We start from the raw sequence: 25,365 nt of genomic DNA, 5'->3' as shown, positions 1-25,365 counted from the left end.
GTGAATCTATGATTGTGTTTATGACATGTGTCCTTTGTTATAGGTTGTTTTATCACTATGCATGTTTTGGTATTTTTCATTTTGTAGAAATGCGTTTATATTGGACAGTCGGACTGAAACATTGTATCATTATTTTATTTTAGTGTTGTATATTCTTTATTATAGCATTTATTTATTACTTTTGGTATTCACTAAACAAATTGAGTAATTTTGACCTATTATTTTTGGTCTGTTAATGAATACTCAGTGCAAATAATTTAGAGAGTTTCCATTAGAAGTTACTTTCTTCTGAATCACAATGGTCCTGGCTTAATTTTTTATGAAGTTCTCTTTAAGGACTGACTATTGTAGTGGTCTTGTAAGAAAGGAAAAATAAGGGGTTAACCCTTTAGGGCCTGAGTCATTAAGGAAAACAAAGCAATAAAAGGAGTAAGTTTGCTCATTGACAAACCATGTTACAATGCAGGGGGTATACATTTGTTTATTATTTTGCACATAAGTTAAATACTGGCTGTTTTTTTCATGTAGCACACAAATACTCGATAGCTTTATTTTACCCTGAAATTTAAAGTTGGTCTACAACATGCCCTACCCCAAGTATAAATATGCCATCACATTTTAAATTTGCCTCCCCCTCCAATGCAATATGGTTTTGCCCAGTTGCAAAGTTACTCATTTTATATGCTTAGCTTTCTTTAATGAATCAGGCCCTTAAACTAGATTGAAAAAGCAAATTCATATAAATTTACTAAAGTGAAAGAATTTAAACACAGTTTATGTAATTATCCCTGCTGTAAATTTATTTTTACAAAGCCTACAACACTGTACAGCCAGTGCTTCCTTAAATGACCACCTTACAAGCCGGACTGACAGTGGGGAACTTGAACTGAGGTCATTGTAGCCTGCAGGAATGTTCTTCCATCTAGGCTGTTTTAAGTGTGGTTTTCAACCTAGCAGTATTATCAGGCCCGCTGCTCCCATTAGGCAAGGTTAGGCAGTTGCCTAGGGCGCTGGGTTCTGGTGGGCGCCACAGAATTGAAAAGCATTTATTAGTGTAGTTTAAAACTGTGTGTCGACCACTGAGCATACCTTCCACGGCCGTCACACAGCTTCAGATAGATCCACGGGGAGGGGGAAAGGCTATGGAACACCACCGCCGCCCTCCCCTCCAACAGCTGATGGGGCGCTCCGTCTCCTCCCCTCCACTCACTGACTGTCGGGCGTGACATCATCATCACGGCCCGACAGTGTCAGTGAGAGATGGGACCCGGCAGAGAGGACCAGCTTTATGAAGCAAAGGTAAGGAAAGACGGGGGGGGGGGGTGCGGATTTTTTTTACATTGTGCTGGGGGGGGCGGATTTTTTTTTACATTGTGCCTAGGGCGCCGAGGACCCTAGCACCGGCCCTGAGTATTATCAGCCTGTCCTGGATTACACCTTCAGTGTAATCATGTCGGCCTCTTCACAGTCGGTGTTATCACTATCCTTATAATGTATCCCACCTGGAAGATCAAATGTAGGATACGGGTCAGCCTGTGAACCTGGATGAAACAAAATCATAAGGATCATAGCCCTAAGTACCCAACAGGCTACAATGACGTCAGTTTCAAGTTCCCCACTGTCATTCACTGATAATTTAAGGAGGCGCAGGCTGTACATTGCACTTTACAAAGACTCTTTCATGGTCAAAACATTTTAGTACAAAACATTTGATTGGGGCAAATAAGATATTTATACCCCTGTTCCACCCTTACATGATACACAATATAATGCATGTATGGGTTACAAAACTTGCTAAAGAGTAATTTTCCTCAACAGTTCATAAATTCCATAAACTAAGTACAGATGGTACGAAGATTGTTCTCTTAATATTTGATTTTCCAGGTGCTCTAGCAATAGTTTGTATTTGTTGCATGACATAATCTATTAAGCCATACAAAACACTTTACATTGTTTACATAGTTTAAATTTATGTATATAATACATACTCGCCTACATTGGTAAGGACTCCTCCGGGAGATCAGGGAGAGGTGGGCGTGTTGGGGACGGGGCTTGACCGCTCACGTCATTTGGCCTCGCCCCAAACCATCAATCACTGTTTCCGGGCCAATCACAGCAGGGCGGGCTACGATGACAAGTGATTCACGTTGTAAGCTCCGCCCCCACCACTTAACTATAGGTGGCAATTAGAAACCAGGAGGTTGCCTCGCTCTCACAGGAAGGACTCCCAGAAATTCGGGAGTCTCCCGGACATTCCGGGAGAGTAGGCAACTATGATATAATAATACATGTTATTTCCATTTTTAAACAATATGTGGTTATTTTAAAACTCATTGAATGTTTCTGGACAAATTGTGAATACAGGGACAATTTGTTGCAATAATTGATAGCAAACTGACAACACTTTTCTAAATGTTTTAAATTACACTTTTTTTTCTCAATGCCCTTCCCCCTTAGTTAGGATATAGTGCTATCCACATTAGATTGTTAGCTCTCACAAGCAGTGGCTTCCTGTCCACTCCCGCCTGGTCTACCTGTATGTCTGTGTATCGTGCCTCCTGCCTGTTCTGTACAATATTTGTTTGTTATATAGCTTACCTGATATGTCTCCTGTGCAATATTAAGCTCCATTTATTACTACTGTTGCATTCTTGTTTCCTGACTGTCATGTATTTTATCTTAGTGTGTCTTGCATTTTGCCTGTCGGTCCTCTATGTCTTTGTACTATTTCTCCTCTGTACAATGCTGCTGAATTCTGTGGCAGAATATAAATAAACAATAATAAACAATAATAACACTAATAATAATAATAATAATTATTATTATTATAAACCTTACAGGTTTAGATTTATGATTCCTGATAATAGTATAAATGCAGATACTTTAAAATGTTTTTTTCTCCCTCCTTCAGTAAGCTTAGCAGTGAAGAGGTAAAATTGACTATTTAGTGATTATGATTTCTCCCTTTCCTCAACTACGGTGGCCTGGACATAATCTTCGCTAAGTCTGGGGAGCCAGGCAAAATATAAATGTGACAACTGTTATCTTTATCCTCACTTCCAAAACTTAGCATAAGTGTCTACAGGAATTAGGTAAAAGCCGACACTGCCAGAATGCCGGAACACACTTACTACAGCGCCCTCTGCTGCTTGGTGTCTTATGTGAAGCTTGCTGTGTTTTCTCTGCCTGTATAGTGCATTCTGCTCTGCTACACAGATATATTCTCTGTAATATGTGAACAACTGTTACACATATTATATTGCATATATACTGTATTGTGTGTAAGTGTGTGTATGCATGTGTGTGTGGGTGTGTGTCTAGTTATCCATTCTACCTGCCTGAATGTATGTCGGAATGGAGCGTTGAGTGCATTACACATCCATTCCGGCTGCGGGAATGGAGCTCCGAAGACCTTAGGCATCCATTACGGCTGCCGGAATGAATGTATGAGTACCTTAGCCATCCATTCCGGCTACTAGAATGGATGTCTTAATATCTTAGCCATTCATTCCGGGTGCCGGAATGGATGTCTTAGTACCTTAACCATTCATTCCAGGTATTGTAATGGATACCTGAGTAGCTTAGTCATCTATCTCGGCTACCAGAATTGGGCTCTAAGTATCTTAGACAACTATTCTGAGTGTCGGAATGGAGCTCAGGGTACCCTAACCATCCATTCCGGCACCAGGAATGGGGCTCTGAGTACCTTAGCCATCCATTCCGGGTGCCGGAATAGATGTCTGAGTATCTTAGCGATCCATGCCGGGTGTCGGAATAAATTCCAGGATCCAAAATGAATTGTTGTGATACTCACAGACCCTTTCACACACCCGGCCTGGATAGCTATCGAACTCTAAGATTCATTCCGGCACCCGGAATGGATGGATAATGTACTCAGCACTCCATTCCAACATACATTCAGGCAGGTAGAACGGATAATTAGAATATAGAGCTGTGATATACAGAAATATATAGATAGATATATACACAGACACACAATACAATATATATGCAATATAATATGTGTAACAGTTGTTCCACATATTACAGAGAACATGTCTGTGTAGCAGAGGAGGATGCACTATACAGGCAGATAAAATACAGCAAGCTTCACTGAAAAAACTAAGCAGCAGAGGGCGCTGCAGGGAGCTAAATCATTCTGGCGTTCCAGAGTTCCGGCATTCCGGCATTCTGGCAATTCTGGTTTTCACCCACACCCGTGTCTACGTCTCTCATTTCAGTTTACTGCTGTGATACAGTGGAGGAGATGGGAGAAAGGAGAGAGGCTGCACAGAACAGCTTATACAATGAGTTCTGCTGGGAAGCCTGATTTATGCAGGCTGTAAGAAGTAATATGCTACTTCTCAGCTCTCTGTGAAGGACAGGACTGAACACTGTGGCAGTCAATACATGCAATAAATGAAAGGCAGCCTTAGATGATTTAGAGTGAGAATAAAAGAAAGCTCTGTCAGAACATACAAGGGTTTCCTAAAAGCCACATATAATATAGTTATATACTATAAAAAATGATTAGTAGATACATTCATTGTGAATAAACAAATTCTGGGTATATGGTGCCTTTAAGTAAGCACAGATAGCAGACATCCCTGGATCAGCTCAGCTGACAAGTTGCAGAGATGCATGTGGCTGCAAACTAATATGGACGTGCACATAGCAGGGCTGCACTAAGACCCAGTAGGCATGGGAAAGGAAACGTTGCTTTTGACAGAGAAGAGAAATCCCTTCAGTGCTGGCCCAGAGAAGAGAGTAGTGAAGTCAGTCACCTGCTGGTGAAGGACAGTAAAGCAGCAAAAGCAAGAAGAGAAACATCTAGTTCTCTCTCACTCGTCTAAGGAAGACCCACCTTGTATTCTCTGCTCTCTCAACTCTCTCTCTCTCTCTTTGCATAATCTTCAAGAGGAAAAGACCCCCATTCACGGAGACTTCATTATTGCTGCATTTGGTGGAGGAGGGATACCTCAAAGTGTCAGCTGTTTGAGATCACTGGCAATTGTTATAGGGAAGCTGCGCTGTGCTGCCAGTGAAATTGATCAGCAGCAATGTTGAAAACACACAAGATGCTAATTGTGCCGGGAGAGCAAGCATGACCGAGGAATGGCTTTTATCACATCCCCTGCTCTGTAGTTTAAAAACATTTGTGTGATTTTTTGCCGCATGATGCTCTCCAAGGAAGCAGTTTTTTTTCCTTAGGATGCAGCAAATCTCTGATTTGTAGCTTATTCCAGAAAGGATATAAATAGTCATATCGTGCAGAGCATCGCTATTCCAGTGCCATTGCAGGGGGTCTGTCTGACCGGGATCACCTGTCGCTTAACAACCACTGCAAGTGAACAAGTGAATTGTTTTTTATTTTACATATGCACATCAATGCTTCTGGTTCCCTCTCCCATTTCGGATAATGAGACTGAGGAGACCAGCTAGGCTCTGGAGGAAAAAGCTGACTTTTAGAGTCTAGATTTGTCCAACTTTCCCCGTTGTATGGACGAAGTCCACGGGCTGGGTACCCAGGAGAAACAGGTAAGAGTGTTTAATGATAACCAAATGATAGAATATAGTTGTGTGGACACATGGGTCTTTAATATCAGTGGTAAAGGAGGATCATCCATAGAAGGATACTGTAGGTACCAGAGAAATGTGGGGGCATCATCTGTTACAACTTTCATCCGTGCATGTTATCAGAATTTCTATTCTATGCCATGTTATTGGCAGGCACACAAAAACTTCTATGCATTGCATAAAGTGAAAAAATATAAAGTGTGCCATGAAAACTCAAATATAAATATCTATAGTGGCAGTGATGCAGCCTACCAGGGAAGCAGAGTAAATCAGCAGGCTGCTTTGTCTAGCCCAGATTACATTTCACTTGGAACATATTTATAACATGCTATTGAGATACAGCCATACTGATAAACTCCTATCTCACAGTACATTTACTGCAGATATTAGCACTGCGAATGCCTCACCTCACAGTTGTTTTTTCCCATCTCTAGTGAATTCCGATCACAACTTCCAGCTTCATAACTGCTACTGAATATGTTTTATAATTAGCTATATGGAATATTAAATAATAAATCATACAGCATTTCCATATATTTTCTTTCTCCTTAAGGAATTAAACTGGTATCACCGATCATTCTTAACAATTACTCAATAAACTGTACCAGTATACACTATGAAGGCAGATGTAGGCTTGTGATAAATACTTCTATTCAGTGGGGAGTCACTCCAGTGACATGCCGGATGACATTAATGAATATGGGAGATGAGTCATGTAACATTTTTAGCCAATAAAAGTTCCTTTTAGGTTGTCATAAGGCTGGTACCCTCACTACTTAATCACTCTGTTCTAAGGCACTGTTAAAGTGTCCTGCTTATGGTCATCTATACGATCATACATATCACATGTGACAGCTGCTACTGTTTAGAAGCGATGACAAGTTTAGTGAAAGCACTGAAAGGATTAGATAGTGTGTATACTGTGCAGGGCACGGCAGCAAGGGAGAACATTATATTATTCAGCTTATGCTTCCAGCACATTTTTAAAAAGGCCAACAGTTCTAAATAAAATCATGTATAATAATGTCACTGTGTTTGCACATGAAATACCTGCTATTGTAGGCAATTGGTGTGAACACCATAAATCCATCCATAACCCAGGGATGAGACAAATCAAACAGGCAAGCATTTAGGGCTATAGACTGCTCTTAACTTTACTTTCACTCCATAATGAAATATTTGGCACTGAGATATTTTAAAGAAACATACTCAAACTTATCTTAAGGATATGTGGGCTGTTTAATATGTATGAATATTTATACATAAAAGTATGCCCTTCATACATCTATTAATGATCTATTAATTAAGGGTCATTATTCCCTTTACATACAACACAAAGCAAGGTTATGTGCTTAAACATGATTTATTGTGGGCAGATGCTTTTGAACTTCAGATTGCATTGTGTGGCTTACCAAGCAACAGTCAGCTATCATTCTTAAGGTTTCTATTTATTCTGACCCTCTGGGCTCCAATACAGATGACTCCATGTACTTGACTTAATAATGAAATGATTCTGGTTGATGTATTGTAGTGCAGGATTGCAATAATAGAAACATCCACATGTCTTAAACATTAATTTTGCTAAGCAGGTACATGATTGATGAATAAATACACACACAAACAATGTACCTATACCACCTTGCAAATATAGCTTTTAATGGCTGATTTAATATATTCTGTATGCTACCATGTTTTAGTGAATGTTTTTTTTTTTTTTTTTTTTTAAAAATTGTCAAGAAGCTCCAGTGAAAGGAAATTATCCCACAACCGGTGTTGTGATGCTTCTTCCCACCCCAAAAATGTGCTGTCTATTTCCCTGTTCACACAGCAATGAATGTATTTGATGTGATTATAAACATTGCTTTGAGATTTACCGTATTTGTGTACCAGGTCAATAAAGCATATATATGTCATTGTACATATTGAATTGTAATATTATCATGTTTACTCATAGACTATCAGAATAGCTATTACATGTGCCCAGAATAGCCTCATTAGACCTTGAATACTTTTTTAAATCTGAAATAAAGCTGTAGAAGTAGCTTATTTTTGTAGTGTTGATTTGTGGATCTCTCCAGAGCAAGGTTTATATATATAATGTTCACTAAATCTATTGTACTTACAATTTAAATATGATTTTCCTAAATAGAATATGAATATGCTTGTGAAAATTAAAAGTTAAAATTCCCCTGTTAAAATCCTGTATGTGCTCCTACACCTTTTCTTTTACTTTAATATATGTATATATCACATGCCTCATTATGGGACATGAAGTAGTTAATGTATATACTTTACCAAATGGTAAAATCAAGTTTTGTGAATCATGCAATTGGACTAGCAGTGGGTGGGTGCAGTGAGGATGCCTAGTTTACATACCCTATATACACCCTTTAGGCAATGAGACAAAAACCTTGTTCACAATGATTATAACTCATGATGCAATCCAATAATCAGAAAACTGTATTTAATATAGGCTAATTTAAGCTCTTGTAATAAATTGCTCTATGGTTTAAGAATTTGGCAGTACCCTTTATCAAGTTTATACTAATATTAGTGTCCCACTGACTCACTTCTTAAGAAAACTAATTAGGAAGGGTAATATTCCTATAGAGTGCATTTACTCGAATGAATTAATGAAAGCGAATAAGTAGATTTGACTTCCCTACCATTAGTTTGTTCTGGTAGCATTCCCTATAATTAAAGATACTGAATAGGAAATAAAGACAAAACAGTGACTACTGTTACTTTGTCAGCTTTGCAGTTATTAGATAAATAGTATACATAAAGAATTAAAATTAAACTTGTATGTCGGAACACTGGTATGCTCATTGGAATGAATACATATTTGTGGCAATGCTTAATGAACTGTTATTGATAGAGTAATGGGTCATTTTGTTCTGTTTTATTATTTATTATTACATTTGATATAATGCCACCATATTATTCAGCGCCGTACAATGAGAGAATGTTTATATATTCACATTAGTCCCTGTCCAAGTGGAGATTGCAATCTATTTTCCCAACTATAGTCACAGCAATTTAGTCTATTGCCAGCTAACCTATAAGTGTGTTTTTGGACTGTGGGAGGAAACTGGGACACTTGAAGGAAGTCTACAGGGACTCCTTACAGATAGAGCCCAGTAAGAATGGAACCCTTGGCCCCACAGTTGAGAGGCAACAATGTTGACTACTGTGACACCGTAGCACTAAAAATTGATTAGTAGGTGTAGTGAAATAATAATTCAATAAAGAAAAAAATTGTAAGCTGTGGAAATTCTGAACACATGGCAGCTGTTATACAACATTTGTGTTACCACCTAATAGCTATTTTAGTAGTATGTTGGATTGTGAAGTCAAAGTAAGAGTACGCTGTTTTCAGTAATCTTGTATGAAGTAGACTTCAATAACATGCCTAATGTGTACTATTTACGTGTCCACATTTACATATTTAAAATGACTGGTTCACCTACTTTTTGCGTTTCCTTGCTTAAATGACATTTATATTCAGTAACATTTTTCTGCTAGGTACAAAAGCTACACTGCTATGATGGTGGGCCAAGATTAGGTTACATGGACCGTTAGGATAATCTGTTCCAGTTTAACACTAAAACATGATATATATTATTTACCATTAAACAGCTCTCTAGCCCCATGCCTCTTCCACTGTGTGAATATACACCTGAGTTGACCTGACAACTGTAATTAATAGTAAGAATAAAAAATATTTTTATATAGTTTTTAAAGTCATGTCAGTATTTAAAGTAAACATAGCTTGCCTAGCATCTATGCTGGTTATGAACGTTTGTGTAAGTGAATATTCCCTTTATAAGAGTAAGGAGTTTGTTATTGTGATGATAATTTCACTAGCAGCAGTTGCCAGGGACTGGGCACTTCATGATTGCAGCCTGAGTGAGTTGCCTTTGTGTAAATGAATAACATGTTAATAGAAAGTAAATTTGCTAACCGGACCATAAGGCGTTATACTCATTGGCCACAAATTTGTGTCTTGTACTAGGGGTTTTAACGTTTTTCTGAATGCTGTTTGCTCCAACCAATGCGTTTAATGCAAGCTAAACGTACTGACCTCTCACAAGAGTAAAATTGAATTTCATATGGATTTGTGTATGACATACGGTTTCACTATGTTTATACCTGTGCTGTTTAAATGGCCTTTAAGTTCTATTGAAACAAAAAAAAAAGGGAAACTTTGTTTTGAAGATTGTGCGCGTAGCTTAATTAAAATCAACTCCCAAGGTCATTGGATTTTATGAATGGTACCATCAGGGACGGGGTGGTAATTAAGCTTTGTACGTAACCTTAATAAAAAATATTCTTTTTTTTTTAAATAGAGCATTTACAGTGCTGTTAGCTTTATTTTTATGTTTTCACTCTGTTTTTTTCGAAGTAATTTATTGCCATGATAGTTATGGCTATTGCTGAAGGAGTATTTGTTACGGCAATAATTCCACAATAGTATTTGAATATCATTGAAATAGGTAAAATGAAAAAAACATGCTTTTAGTGATCTGGTTTTGGGGTGCTTGATGGAAATGGGGTTTAAGGGGAGTGGCATACACAGCATTTATATAGGTGCCTTTTAGTAATAGTGTGAAAAGTTTTTAAAGTGTGCAACTTGCGCACTAAAAAAAATAAAAAAGCACTTTCTAAGAAGCTATGTGTGTAACTGATCACAAACAGCTAAGAACTAACTAACATTAGCTATGTATTACTGACTTTTGATGTTTATAATAAACCTCTGTGCACCTCAATATTACATATGTTAAATCAGCGGTTCCCAAAGTGTGCCTCACAGCTCCCAGGGGTGCCGCGATGCTGTCACAGGGGTGCCGCGGGCAAGCCAGAAAAAAACAAACAAAACAAAAACTTACCAATCCGCGCGCCGCCGGGACCCAGCATCCTCCTCTTTCACGCAGCTTGTCACTGAATATCGACATTCAGTGACAAGCTGCTGGTTACCGGCGCTGCGTGGATTGGTAAGTTTTTGCTTTGTTTGTTTTTTTTCTGGCTGGCCGCAGAAGAGAGGGCAGAGGAGGGGGACAGCGTGAGAGAGGGCAGAGGAGGGGGACAGCGTGAGAGGGCAGAGGAGGGGGGCAGCGTGAGAGAGGGCAGAGGGGGCAGCGTGAGATGGGGCAGATGGGGGCAGAGGGGGCAGCGTGAGGGGGCAAAGAGGACAGCGTGAGAGAGGGCAGAGGAGGGGGACAGCGTGAGAGAGGGCAGAGGAGGGGGACAGCGTGAGAGAGGGCAGAGGAGGGGGACAGCGTGAGAGGGCAGAGGAGGGGGACAGCGTGAGAGAGGGCAGAGGGGGCAGCGTGAGATGGGGCAGATGGGGGCAGAGGGGGCAGCGTGAGGGGGCAAAGAGGACAGCGTGAGAGAGGGCAGAGGAGGGGGACAGCGTGAGAGAGGGCAGAGGAGGGGGACAGCGTGAGAGAGGGCAGAGGGGGCAGCATGAGATGGGGCAGATGAGGGCAGAGGGGGTAGCATGAGAAGGGGCAGCGTGAGGGGGCAGAGGGGGCAGCGTGAGAGAGGGCAGAGGGGGCAGCGTGGGCAGCGTGAGAGGGGGCAGCGTGAGAGAGGGCAGAGGGGGCAGCGTGGGCAGCGTGAGAGGGGGCAGCGTGAGAGAGGGCAAAGTGTCTGGATGCAGAGGGAGCATTTTTACATACAGCTAAATAAGTATTTCTCTCCTGACCTAAATACTGTAACTATTTTGAAGGGGTGCCTTGAAAAAACTATGGAGACTCTAAGGGTGCCGCAAACTGCAAAAGTTTGGGAACCACTGTGTTAAATAAAACTTTCAGCATCAGTATATTAACCACAAAGTCCATAATTAATATTTAGTGACATAACTTTTATAGCTAATAAACACATACCTCCCACATTGTCCTGGAGGTAACCAGGGCAAATATAGCGTGCTGCTTCAGAGCAATGACGAGCATGGTGTGTTCATGCCAGGTCCTATCAGGGGTGTGCCCAGCATTTTCAAAATTCACCTCCAACTCCTTAAAAAACACCCTTGAATTTCTGCTCAGACCTGAGACACCTGGCTTTAGGGCTCCTGATACCCGCTCACCTTAGTTATGTCCCGCTCACCAAGGATAAACTAGGACAATAAGTAGGTATGTATGAACGCTGTGTATTAAATATTGAAAGTACATCAGATGGCTTTTGTTTAGTTTACAAATTATCTGTGTATCTAATCTATCTATCTAATCTATCTATATCATCTGCTCTTTCTTTTGATTGGCTGGGCAGACCTTTCTAAAATCTCCGCTCGCAAAAGAAAAAACGCTTTGGTAATATGACCGTAGATCTCTAATTTCAAGACAAATGGAAATTCTATACCAGAAGTATTAACTAATAAAAATAAGGGCTTATAATGCAGTTCTGGCTGAAACCTCAATACCAATAAAGTAATATTTATACCATTCTTCAATTGGCGGTTAAAATATGCAAATAAAAAAGTAAGTTGGCATCTTCTTTAAGTAGAAAGCTTTGTCATTGTGATTAGTTTGTAGTTTAAAATTACATCTTCAATGACCAGAAATGGCAAAGTCTTCTTACTGTGAGAATATACATAACATATCATAGAAGTTGAAAATAAATAACACACGGGGCCTCATTTAGAGTTGGATGCAAAGTTGGTTTTAGGCGCATCGACCACAAAACCACTACCACGCATGTGCAGCAAACACCATATCCATGGGATGCAACTGGGGTTGCATGCCACTCGTAATACCCTGCCAAGCTGCGGCACACTCCCACTCCTCCACATCTTAGACGCACAATGTATCCGACTCTAAATGAGGCCCACAAATTGCATAGGATATAATGGAGATAGACTTTCAACAATATAAAATATACAAATAGCAATACTTTATTTGAATGGATAGTATAATAAATAACAAATAGATTCCAGGTGAGGCAACGCTTAAGAATTTAAGACTAATTGTAGTTTGTATCAAAAGGGTGTATTTAACCCATTCCAACATTTCAGTATATTACTTTCCTCAGGGACATCATATGTGTGTGTGTGTGTGTGTGTGTGTGTGTATATATATATATATATATATATATATATATATATTAGTGTTACATAAATTCCTTACAAAGTACAATCCTTTAAAGCGAGATGTAGCTAAATACTTTTGCCTTGTTAAGAACTATGATTCACTGACATTCACCAGACTAACACAAACACACTCAAATATAAACAGTATTGTTAAGATCTAGAACAAAAGAACAAAGAAAGATGTAGATACACTCGGTGGGACTATCTGGTGAGCTACAGCCTAGCATAAGCTGCAGCTTTTGTTGGAGAACTTGTGCCTATGTGCTTTTATCTTGCTTTCCTGCATTTCACTCTGACTACCCATGTACAGTGGGTAAATACATTTTTTTAATGAAAAAGAAGACATTATAGATATTGTGATCAGCTATAGTTTTTTGAAACATATATAGTAAGTGGCTGTAATGGTTTAGATATATTAAGTATTTAGTTCTGTATTGCTGTATATTAGTAGTTGGATTTGAAAAATAAAATGTAATAATTATCAGGAGTTAAACAGAAATCATTAGAAAGAGTTTGTCTTGATGGTTGCGTGATGAAAATAAACTGTTGGAGACTGTTACATACATGTGAGGTTGTGTTAATACAAACCTTGGAGGGCTATATCTATGTTAAGATCATTTAGTGTAAGCATTTTAAGTTTGTATATTCACTTAGTTTATCATTTTAAGAGTGCTCTTAGTATGCTACCTTTGCTTTTGAGGGCAGTGTGTCTATTCCTGTGAAGTTGAAGTGGTCAGTTTTGCTGTTGTGTGTTGTTTTGTAGCTGGACTAGGTTTTGTGTTTTCAAGTGACGTCATTTTTAACTGTCGTCCTTTGCTCCTGTCGTAAATTTACTGTGTCTTTGTAATGGTAAGTCACTCTTTCTGTCATATTGGTGTGTTAGCGTTCTGACTTTTTAGGATTGGGCTAAATAGTGTCAGTGGGCAGCACAGTGGCTAAGTGGTTAGCACTTCTGCCTCACATCGCTGGGGTCATGAGTTCAATTCCCGACCATGGCCTTATCTGTGTGGAGTTTGTATGTTCTCCCCGTGTTTGCGTGGGTTTCCTCCGGGTGCTCCGTTTTTCTCCCACACTCCAAAAACATACTAGTAGGCTAATTGGCTGCTATCAAAATTGACTCTAGTCTGTGTGTTTGTGTGTGTGTGTGTGTGTACGTCTGTATGTTAGGGAATTTGGACTGTAAGCTCCAATGGGGCAGGGACGGATGTGAGTAAGTTCTCTGTAAAGCGCTGTGAAATCAGTGGCACTATATAAATAAATGGTGATGATGATGATGTTTTCACTATCGGTATAGTGACTACTACCAGGCTGTATGGCATACCACCATATACACCCCTAGTTCTACCACTGTTTGCAGGTGATGCTTTAAATCAGTGATGGGCAAACTTTTTCAGGAGCGGGCCAAATAAAAAAGAAAAACTTTAGGTGGGCCAATATAATTTATTACTTAATGGGACGGGAGGGTGTTATATAGCAGTGTTACCTCTGTAAGTGCAGCGATCGTACAGACACAGAACTTATTTCAGCAGGTTGTTGCAGATCCGTCTTTCTGGTGAGCCACTAACTGACAACACAGCAGCCAATCGAAATCCGCCTTAGTATATGGCCCAGCCCATCTTTTCTCACATGACTTTCAGCCATTAGGGGGCGAGCAGGTGTTTCAGTGATTGACTTACGAAGTGTCCTTTTAGGAAGGAGGATGAAGTGTAATGGAGGAAATAGCTGGGAAGGCATAAAAATGAAGGTTCTGACACACAGGGTCGGCCCTAATAATTTTATGCATATTTTAATGAAATTTTTTAAAATATTGGCGGGCCGGATAGAACCTCTAAGTGGGCCGGATCTGGCCCGCGGGTCGTAGTTTGCCCATCACTGCTTTAAATAATTCCTGTTGTTTCTCCAGTTATGGATGTGAACTATTAATTTTTTTGTTACATTGTTTTTGCAGACTTTGCCGCCTCCACAGCTACATTAGGGTTTTATCTGTGTTTTTTATTGGCGACGAGGGTCTTCAAAGAGCCAGGCACCAGTAGACCTATCTATGTTGTGTTTTGTGTGGTCTGTCTGATAGTAAAGGGCCTATGGTTTCATTACTTTTAAGGATGCTCCATTTTTTCCCATAATACTTTTTTTTGTTTTGTAGCTGTCTTTTTTATATCTTGTGATAAAATGGATATATTTTTCTTTCGGTTGTTAAAAAATGGATGGGTTATCTGACTATAGGTTGATTAGTTTAGACCAATTCATTTGTTCTAACATTTTTTCATACTGGAGAGTTACATCTTCACTGTTTAAATGTATGTCATGTTTTGGGCACGGTTAAGATAAGTAGTGTAGTTTGTATAGTTCCTTGTTTGACGTCTGTATTTGTTAATGAGTATATTGTTGTGCCATGGTTATTGGGCAGATGTTCTTAAGGACATAATTATTGGATGTTTGAGTTTTCAATGTATAGTGTTATGTCTTTTAAGTGGATGTTGGTGGTGCTGTACTCTGTGAGTTTAAGGTTCAATCTGTTCTTTATGAATGAGATTGCATCTACTGCGCACCGTATATTTGTGTCTTTTCATGTGTGATCCCTCCCCCCATCCACTCTCATTGCCCACTTTCTTTTCTCTGGAAAGCCTCCGGGCTGTTCCTGCAGATACTATAAGCTTGTGTCAAAGATGAGGCCATTCAAGTATAATTATACACAGCCAGTACAGTGAAACTTGGAGATTGTCCATAAATACATGTGTTGTGTCTCTGACATATGATGTTGGGTCAGAGAACATATCAATATACTGTGACAGGTCTATGCCTGGTGGGTTGGTGATGGTTTTATGATGTATTTTAGCTGGTAATATGACATGGTAAATTATTGTTATTTGGTTTCAAGGTCCTGAAATTCTTCTTGGTTGAGGATGTTGCCTGCTAAACCTTCATCCAGTGTTTTGACTAATTCTACTATGAATTTACTACTCCGGCATAGGAAGTTTTTTCAAGTCTTTTAGCTTATTCTATGCATTTGGCTGTGTCCCTGATGACTATCTCTCCTTTGTTGTCTGCTGGTTTTATTATTATTATTATTGCGTCTTTTTAAGGATAATTAGTGTTTTAGTATTTCATTTGAGTTGGGTTTGTGGTTAGGTGTATTTCTATTGTAAATATGTACTCTGTCTTGTTTCATAAGTTTTCTCAAACGTGCAGTTGTGTTTTTTTGTGTGGGGATAGCATCTGGATTTTATATTGAGTGTGGTTTTGTGTTGTAACTATTTGGTTGTGTTGGTTTCTTCACAGTTGTCTTTCTAGAGCAGTTTTTGCAAAGCACCTTTTGAGTGTTATTTTTCTACGTGATTTGCTTGTGTTAATGTATGCATCAGAACTAGATGCTGTAGATGCATTATTGACAATGCCAGTGCTCATTCTCTGCATTGCCTATAATGCTGATTCAGTGAATTTAAAATCTCTATGCAGTAGTATGATGGGTACCAGACTCTAACCCGCCTGCCAAGGAGACTATTTAAATTATATATTTTCAGCTATTGGTGGCCAGGAGAGACAACACATACTTTTGTTTTATATATAGTCTTATCAGAGATATGAACTAAAGACAGAATTACGTATTAAATATAGAGGGTTTTTTCTGCAAATATTAAATGTGTAGCACTTCAATTCAGAGCGGGTGAGGTTGTTGATGGATTCATATATTGCTGTTTGTGTTAAATATATCAATGAAGGTTTTAGAGTAATATAAGATTGAACAATATTTGCCATCTTCTTCAATCTTTAATATTCACTCCAATCCAATGACTGCTATACACAGATAAGGCCAGAAAATTGACATACACTTGAACAATGATATTAGTTACAAGTTAACCCGTGCATGATACTCATGCATTCTAGTCAAATCAAGCTACTTAAGGTGTTAAAAAGGTTCTTGTCATGCATTTGGGCCTAGCCCAGGCCTCCTCAGGGGAAGAGCGTTACTTCCCAACGCAAGCGCCCTTTTTTAACGTGGTTTTGTCCACATGTCACCACCTCATCATTTTTCTCCATTACCTCATCCTTCATCTTCATCGCCACATCCTTCATCAAGCTACTTAAGGGGTTAAAAACTCCCCACTGTCACCCCCGGCAACCACCAACCACTCCCAACTGTCACTTCTCCTTCAAGAAATATATAGGTCAGTGTATAACTGCCCAGCAGGTGGCGCTGCAGCTTGTTTTTTTTTTTTTTCACACACGCCACTAGGCATTTATATAGTAGATAATTTATTCTACTAGCATTAAAAAATATATTCCTTTTTAAGTTACTAATTGTTTTTACTTGTTATTGGTCTAAAGGTGAAAATAACACACTGGTAGTTGTATTGCCTGTATTGTAACATCTTTCTCATTAGGTGAAAAGATCTGCCTGGAATTGAAGCCTCAACTTAAGTATATCAGTTCTGGATGGTACATTGTCTTAGGCTGGGTACACACTGCAGAAAATTTCTCCTGAGGCGATACCGTTAATGATTTTACCAATGACTAAAAGTCCCGATCAGCATGTCGATTCATGTGTACATACTATACACGTTTTACACGATTTACCTTCAGATCTGTGCTCTTCATCTGTCATAACCATCTGCTGAAAAGATTGTGACTCTGTAAACTGTATGGAGATCTGCCTACACCGCTGGTCATGACTGCGTACACACTGCAGACTTGGAACAACATCATCCCTTCGTTTACAGAGATATTTAGTCCATATATTAAATCAAATGAAACAATATAATGTTATTTGGAACGATGATCTTTCATCGTTGGAGCATACTCACTAATACGATATTGGGCTGAATGGTCGTTTATCATGTGATTAGTCTGTTAATCAGGTGAAAAACCTGTAATGTGTACCCAGCCTAAGTCAATCTCTGTACTGTATGTCTTGTTTATTCTGTTATTCTGTCTTTGCCTGTATCTGCCTGGGTCATTTTGCATTGTCTATGTATCTTGATTCCCTGTTTTGTATAAGCATTATGTTTGACTGGTTTATGGTATTGTAGTTTGTGCAGGGGAAGTTATTGAAGACTTTTACCATATTAAACAAATGTCTAAATTTATTATTTACAGTAGTTTGTGTTTCCATATATGTTATGTATATATTTACATATGCATTCTATTTTGTGTATAGACGTTTCATTCACTATGCACTTAGGATGGACACAAATGATTTCAATGTTAAAAGAAAACTCCATCAAAGTTTATTTTATATCCCCCAATTTATGATAAGATGATGTGTAAATCATTTGTTACTTTTCCTCTTATTAGATAATTAAAGTACAAGCTATAGTTGTTTCTCCAGTAGAATCCAGCTGACGACTGAGCTTCCAGCCTTCGTCCCTCCAGGCATTCTCAACAACTGCATGTATTTTCTTGAAACAAATTTGATACTAAACCTAAAATATAAGGTTAATTTAAGCAATATAAAAACAGACTGTCAATAGTCATAGAAATCTAGTTTATCTACTTTTCATACCCTGACAGAACTCCACATAGATCTCATTGTACATGCAGACTTTATATACATGGTGCATTACTGACTGGTATTTCCACTTAAATGTAAATTGAAATATATAGGTTAACTTTAAGAAAAAAAAAGCATTTAATTAGTAATACCCTGTTTCTTGCTTCCAGGGCTGACTGCAGAACGTTCCAGAGTCTGCAAAGTCCTGTCATTCTCAGCTGTCAGATTTTTAACAACCATTTTACAGAATAACAGTTGACATTCGATCAGCTACTTGTCTCTATAATACACTATATATTAATACACTACTGTATCACTATAATAGATTCAAAAGTCAGTAACCTGTAAATGATAGTGCTACCTAGTTTTCCTATAATGTTACAAAAATTCATTGTTTTGGATTGTGCTCAACAGCAAATTTACACATCTAATTAGTTAACTGATAATTAATTACCAGGTTGGTCTCATTAGAGGGAACATTGTTGCAGTACGTAATACAATCATATATACTTTAGTGTGTCATAGTGACACGGGGACTACATTAATAAAGCTTTCTTTCTTAGATATTGAGCACTGTGCCTGTATAAATGCTGTCTAATACTGTGTCTGTGTGTGCATTAGATTGAATTACAAAGAAACATGAATTTATATGGCTCATCTTTTAAATACATTCCTGTCACCCAAATAATATTTATTCAAATGCACTATGGCCAATATCAATTATACACAATAGTTTGAATAGTATCACTAGGGTTCTCATTTTCCAATGTTAACCAGGAAAAACCTAAAAATTGCACAACATGTTTTACTTGGAAAACTAATTTTCTAAATATTTTCTTTGGAGCACCCATGGATTATTATGAATTGTTAGAATATATATCTGTCACTTTCTTGACGTTAAAAAAGATGATTAGAATAACTAGTAGGAACTGAGCAAATAACTGGTAGACCACTTGGAAGTGCATATGTCGTAAAGAAGAGACTAAACTAGTGACACAGAGAAAACAATTACACATATGTATAAAAAGGGCATGGCACTGTGCTATAGTCCATTAACTTTCTCCTTAATATATCTCCTTCTATTCAAGCCTATGTGTGTTCAAATACCCGTCAAAGAGCCACAATAAACAACTATACATAGTGCCAATGGCATCCTTCCATTAGATAGACACTAATTATGTGAAGATTGGGAGGAGTGGAAGAAAAGTTGAAGAAAGGAATGGCAGGGCAATGCAATCCTTGGTTGTGGTCATTCAGTATACTTGCCAAAAGTTCTATTTTTCTTGGTCAAATGGGGTGTGGTCTACAAGAAAAGGAATGTGCAAATGGGACATGGCCTATTATGTTGGCAGGTATGTTACATAAACGGCTTTGGTCCCTGTGTGGCAAAAGGCAGAGGCTGCATAAGTTACATGTCCAACACTGTTCAATAGAACCACTATCATTTATATGTAAAAACAAACAAAAACAAGAAAAAGTAAACATAATAAATACACATAGGGTTTTCATGATCATTATTAAAAAAATCTTATTTGATCCATCCAATATAATACAAGTACCAAAGTAGAAGCTATTTCCCTTCCTGCCCAAAGAGCAAGGCCATTGTCCTTAATGTTCCTGTCTTCATCCAATGTAACCAAAATGAAATTTAAAAAAAATAAATCTTTTAAAAAAAGGGGCTCTGGTCTTAGTAGAGCCTCTCCAAAAAGTTGTGGTACTCAGCAACAAAGTACTCCATCATACTGATGCGCTTTACCACTCTGGGCCAAGATAGACCTGAGGAGCTCCAGTTAGACACATTGCCGAAGGTAATCCTGAGATCCATGATCAGCACGGTGGCTTAGAGGCTAGCATTGTAGACACATTGCTGACGGTAATCCTGAGACCTAACAGGGAGAGAAGGGTTAGTATCAGGAGGAAGGAGGCTGTAAGACACCCTTTTTTAGATCAATTTGCAGCTTTCAGACACAAGCCACAAGATATACATACAGTAAACATAATAAAGGAGAATGTTCTATTCAGTCTTTCACTGGTGAGAATATTCTACTCAGTCTTTCACTGGTTAATGTTGCATTACTTTAAAATACATTACATTCATAAGAAGATAGTATACACAGACAGACCTAGTTGTCTTAAAATAGTACATCAACATGCATGACTACATTTTATGTTGGAAAATTAAGTTATGAATACATTAGCCACCACCAAAAGATTTTTGAATTTAATAATTGTCAAAAATGTAAATTTTGCAATTGCAAGTATATCACACAACTGTACTCACAGAATATAAACCATTGAAATAAAGCACATCCGTTTTCTCAGTCTTTCTATGGAATGTGTAATCAGGAATCTGGTATGGTTTATGAGACTAATAACTGGTCTAAAATATTTATGAAAATATATGAAAAATGGAAAGTGACTTATAATTAGTTTCTAGTGGCATTTATCTTAAGAATAGATGGAGAGGGCAGTATCTCCCAGAAGAAATAATATTAGGCTTGCAACAGGCAACCAAATAGATCTCCTGCAAATGTTTGCATAGAATATTTTAGCCATTTTCAGATAGATTAGCTGCCAAATCAGAATGGAACTATCCATTATTAAGTCTGTTTTTATTGTTTGCTTTTATGTATTTTAATCTGATATTTGCCATATTTATAGGCATGCAAAGCTGCAGCCTAGCATATTGATTAATATAAAATGTATTTCTTACATCATAATGAAGATACCTGTGACAAAATGTAAAACAGCAATAACACCATTGCTATTTATAATGTATTGCATCTGATGTTTTTTTGTTTCGTTGCTGAATTCTCTTGACTAAATGACATTGTTTGAAAACCTGAAGCAATTTTATAAAACACCCGATAGACACTTATTTCATAAAGACCGACACTGCTATGACCTATATTTGAAAATAATTTGTATTTCTTTACAATGCTGATAAAAAGTAAAGAGTAACACATTAAGCATAAAAAAACTATAAAATATTGTGCTTCCCTAAAAGTGTATAATAGAGAGGCATTGCCTCACATGGTTTGTTTCAAACCCAAATAGTACATAAAAGAAGTATACATCAGTGAGGTGTGGATAAAATATTCATATAATAAAGCTAATAAATAAACTCATTTTGTTTTAATAGTTTATTTATTAAAGATAAGAAGGTCTAAATAATAAACAACATTGTTACAATTGCAATGGATATAATAATTAAAACTATTTATAAATATCATTTATCACTCAAATGAGAATTATTGCTATTAAAAATAGTCAGAATCATTTATATAAATAATGTTCATATAAAGTCCAAATGACATTTTTGTAATCTATAGAATATTAACATTATTTATATTTATAGGAAAAACATTGATCACTGATACCTAAAAGTCTTCTGAAACTGGTCACAGTCCCAAGCATACCGCACTTGAGGAGAAAAGTTATGGCAAGACATAGGGATGGATAGCTACCAGGGCCGAATTAATCCGAGGGTTTTCTGGGCTACAGTCCAGGCGCCTCCGGCAGTTGGGGGGGCCCTAGAGATTTTAATTTGGGTCTCTTATTTTTTTTTTAAAAGAATGCCTTCTTTTTCTTCTTTGGGTCGGGGGAGGTTATCAATTTTGCCTTATGGCAAGGTCCTCCATCATGCTGGAAAAGGCATTGTTCGTCACCAAACTGTTCTTGGATGGTTGGGAGAAGTTGCTCTTGGAGGATGTTTTGGTACCATTCTTTATTCATGGCTGTGTTCTTAGGAAAAATTGTGAATAAGGTCACTCCCTTGGCTGAGAAGCAACCCCACACATGAATGGTCTCAGGATGCTTTACTGTTAGCATGACACAGGACTGATGTTAGCACTCAGCTTTCCTTCTCCAGACAAGCGTTGTTCCAGATGCCCCAAACAATCTGAAAGGGTATTCATCAGAGAAAATTACTTTACCTCAGTCCTCAGCAGTCCAATCCCTGTATCTTTTGCGGAATATCAGCCTGTCCCTGAAGTTTTTCCTGGAGAGCAGTGGCTTCTTTGCTGGCCTTCTTGACACCATCCTCCAAAAGTCTTCACCTCACTGTGCCTGCAGATGCACTCACACCTGCCTGCTGCCATTCCTAAGCAAGGTCTGCACTGGTGGTGCCCAGATCCTGTAGCTAAATCAACTTTAGGAGACAGTCCTGGCACTTGCTGGACATTCTTGGGGGCCCTGAAGCCTTCTTCACAACTATTGAACCTCTTTCCTTGAAGTTCTTGATGATCTGATAAATTACTGATTTAGGTGCAATCTTACTAGCAGCAATATCCTTGCCTGTGAAGCCCTTTTTGTGCAAAGCAATGATGACTGCATGTGTTTCCTTGCAGGTAACCATGGTTAAAAGAGGAAGAACAATGATTTCAAGCACCACCCTCCTTTTAAAGCTTCCAGTCTGTTATTCTAATTTAGTCAGCATGACAGAGTGATTTCCAGCCTTGTCCTCATCAACACTCATTGGTTTTAACAAGAGAATCACTGACCTGATGTCAGTTGGTCCTTTTGTGGCAGGGCTGAAATGCAGTGGAAATGTTGTTTTTGGGATCAAGTTCATTGTCATGGCAAAGAGAAACTTTGATATTAATTGCAATTCATCTGATTGTTCTTCTTGACATTCTGGAGTATATGCAAATTGCCATCATAAAAACTGAGGTAGCAGACTTTGTGAAAATTTATATTTGTGTCATTCTCAAAACTTTTGGCTATGATTATACAGTCCAGATCAATGTCTCAGACACGAGGTGACACAGTTGCATTTACTTATATTCCTACTGACACAACTTTAGGGTTCTGAACAAGTTGGATCTTTTTAGCAATAGGGCTACTTTTTTAAATCAAGTCATTTTTATTGAGTTTTAAATAAAGAAATCATAAACATGGGATACTTGACAAACATACAATATTTGTTAAGATCTTAAATCATAAACATGAAAGATTACAATGATAAGCAAACAGGGGCAGGCATACCAGTGGGTAAATGAATTAAGCTGTGAATTTCCTGTGGGTTTGAAAAGTGGAGATGTTGCAACCAATCAGATTCTAGATGTCATTTTGTAGAATGCACTAAATAAATGATAACTAGAATCTGATTGGTTGCTATAAGCATCATCTCCACTTTCAAACCCGCTGGAAACTCACAGTTTGATACATTTACTCCCAGGAGTCTAATATAGGAAGAAAAAAAAATTATGACGTTGAAGAGTGAGTTAAATTAGAACCAGTATGAAATCTATTACTTTAAAAATACCAACGAGACCATATTTTATGGTATTTATGTAATATATATTTCTACTGGTTTACATATATATTTTTCATGATTCACACCAATACCCTCCATTTATGAAAATCAGGACCTCCTGTTGCAAACTATGTATGGGCTATAATAACATTTGCAAGAGTAGTTAAAATGAAAATGTATTTTGTTAGAGGGACTTATTCAAAATATTTTCGAGAGAGGAACCAAAAACACATATTTTCGGATTTAGATGAGGGATACCATTCACAGTATTATTGATACAGTCCAAAAGTAAAAGGTGCCAAAAATTGCAGCCTCTCAAACCACATTTTGGATAATTGGGGGGGTATTCAATTGTTAGTCCGGACCTCATAAAAACTCGCGCTCTAAAACTATTACCGTTAATACGGTAATATTGCGCGTAAATATCGTTCATACGGTAATTTACTTGCTGAATTTCAGCTCGCAGCTCGGGGGAGCTGCGAGCTGAAATTCAGCGAGTAATTACCGTATTAACGGTAATATTTTTAGAGCGTGAGTTTTTCTGAGGTCCGGACGAACAATTGAATACCCCCCTTAGAATTCTCGGTTTACAATGTGGACTTGGCCACAGGATTAGAGTTGAATATTGGAGCACTCCACCTGGTCTCTGAGAATAGTTCATTAAATATCTCACTGTATCAGATTTAGATAGTGAGGTATCAGATCACGTAGACTAGTGGCGTGAATGTGAGGGAAACTCAATAGTTACTGCATAGTGGTTCACTGTATATGTGATCGACATGTGGACATGTGGACAGCCTAATGTGACTCACTGGTTGTGTCCACCCTGCAATATCTGGGTGCACTCACATGGGAGTTGATTTTGAAGGAGCACAATAAAATAAATTCAAAATTAAGATATCTCCTACCCCATGCTGATGTAATATTAGAATGATAGGCCAACAACATCATGTGTCAATAAAGGCTTACAGGGGAATTACTGCATAGGTACTTTATTATAAATGGAACCCTATGAATGGGAACTACCATATAGGAACTGTGTCTGATGAAAAATTAATCACCCCTTCATTTCTGTTCTCCTTTTGTATTAATTCCATCATTGACATATTGACAGTGAAACATACAATTTGTATCTTCTTAACACAGCAACAGTGGAAATGCTGCCAAATATTTAAGAAATAAACATAATCTTTAAGGTTTTTATTATTGGTAAGTAACCCTTGTAAGTGCATCATCTACCACACACAAAGACATAGGGCTAGATTTACTAAGCTGCGCGTTTGAAAAAGTGGAGATGTTGCCTATAGCAACCAATCAGATTCAAGCTGTCATTTATTTAGTACATTCTACAAAATGACAGCTAGAATCTGATTGGTTGCTATAGGCAACATCTCCACTTTTTCAAACCCGCCGTTTAGTAAATCTAGCCCATAGTCTTTTGAGAAATTAAATTTTCCCCAGAGGAATAACCCCATTGATAATATAATTCTAAAATAAATTTCTTGGAATAATCACTTTGAATATGATATAGCTACAGTGTAATCAAGCAAATTATGATTGAGATGAATACTATGGAATACAATGTGATATCCAATGTACTGTGAAGAGCATATATCCATTTTTGATATAGAGATATCTCTGATGTTGGTAGAGATACATACCTAGTCCCTTGTAAAAATCTTAGGAAGCTGATCAGTACTATTTAATAAGGACCAATAAAATAAGGACACAGGTCTGACTGATATTAGGCTTTAATGAATGTTATAACAATAACACACAAGAGGTATGTTTAAGGATTGCACTATCACAGATACATGGATAATACATAATGTCATCCGGGTCTGAAAACTATTATATTTCACATTTTCATCTTTCTAATTTTAACATACTTGCCTTTTTGAGACCTGGATAAGAATCAAACTTTAATTTTTAGGTTATTATTAATAAAAAATGTTT

The 25,365-nt window shown here is 37.9% G+C and overlaps 1 protein-coding gene across 1 annotated transcript in view; it reads left to right on the top strand.

Annotated features, from left to right (window-relative positions):
• The first annotated feature begins 4,763 nt into the window (after nucleotides 1-4,763).
• Nucleotides 4,764-25,365, top strand: part of SGCZ (sarcoglycan zeta) — an 840,489-nt gene continuing 819,887 nt past the window's right edge. Inside the window, exon 1 of the mRNA XM_075196209.1 lies at nucleotides 4,764-5,538. The gene's annotated coding sequence lies outside the window, so the exon portion shown is untranslated. The remainder of the gene's footprint in view (nucleotides 5,539-25,365) is intronic.

The sequence above is a fragment of the Mixophyes fleayi genome, chromosome 1 (genome assembly GCF_038048845.1).
Source record: "Mixophyes fleayi isolate aMixFle1 chromosome 1, aMixFle1.hap1, whole genome shotgun sequence".
NCBI classification, from domain to species: Eukaryota; Metazoa; Chordata; class Amphibia; order Anura; family Limnodynastidae; genus Mixophyes; species Mixophyes fleayi.
This window is presented reverse-complemented; position numbering and strand designations above follow the sequence as displayed.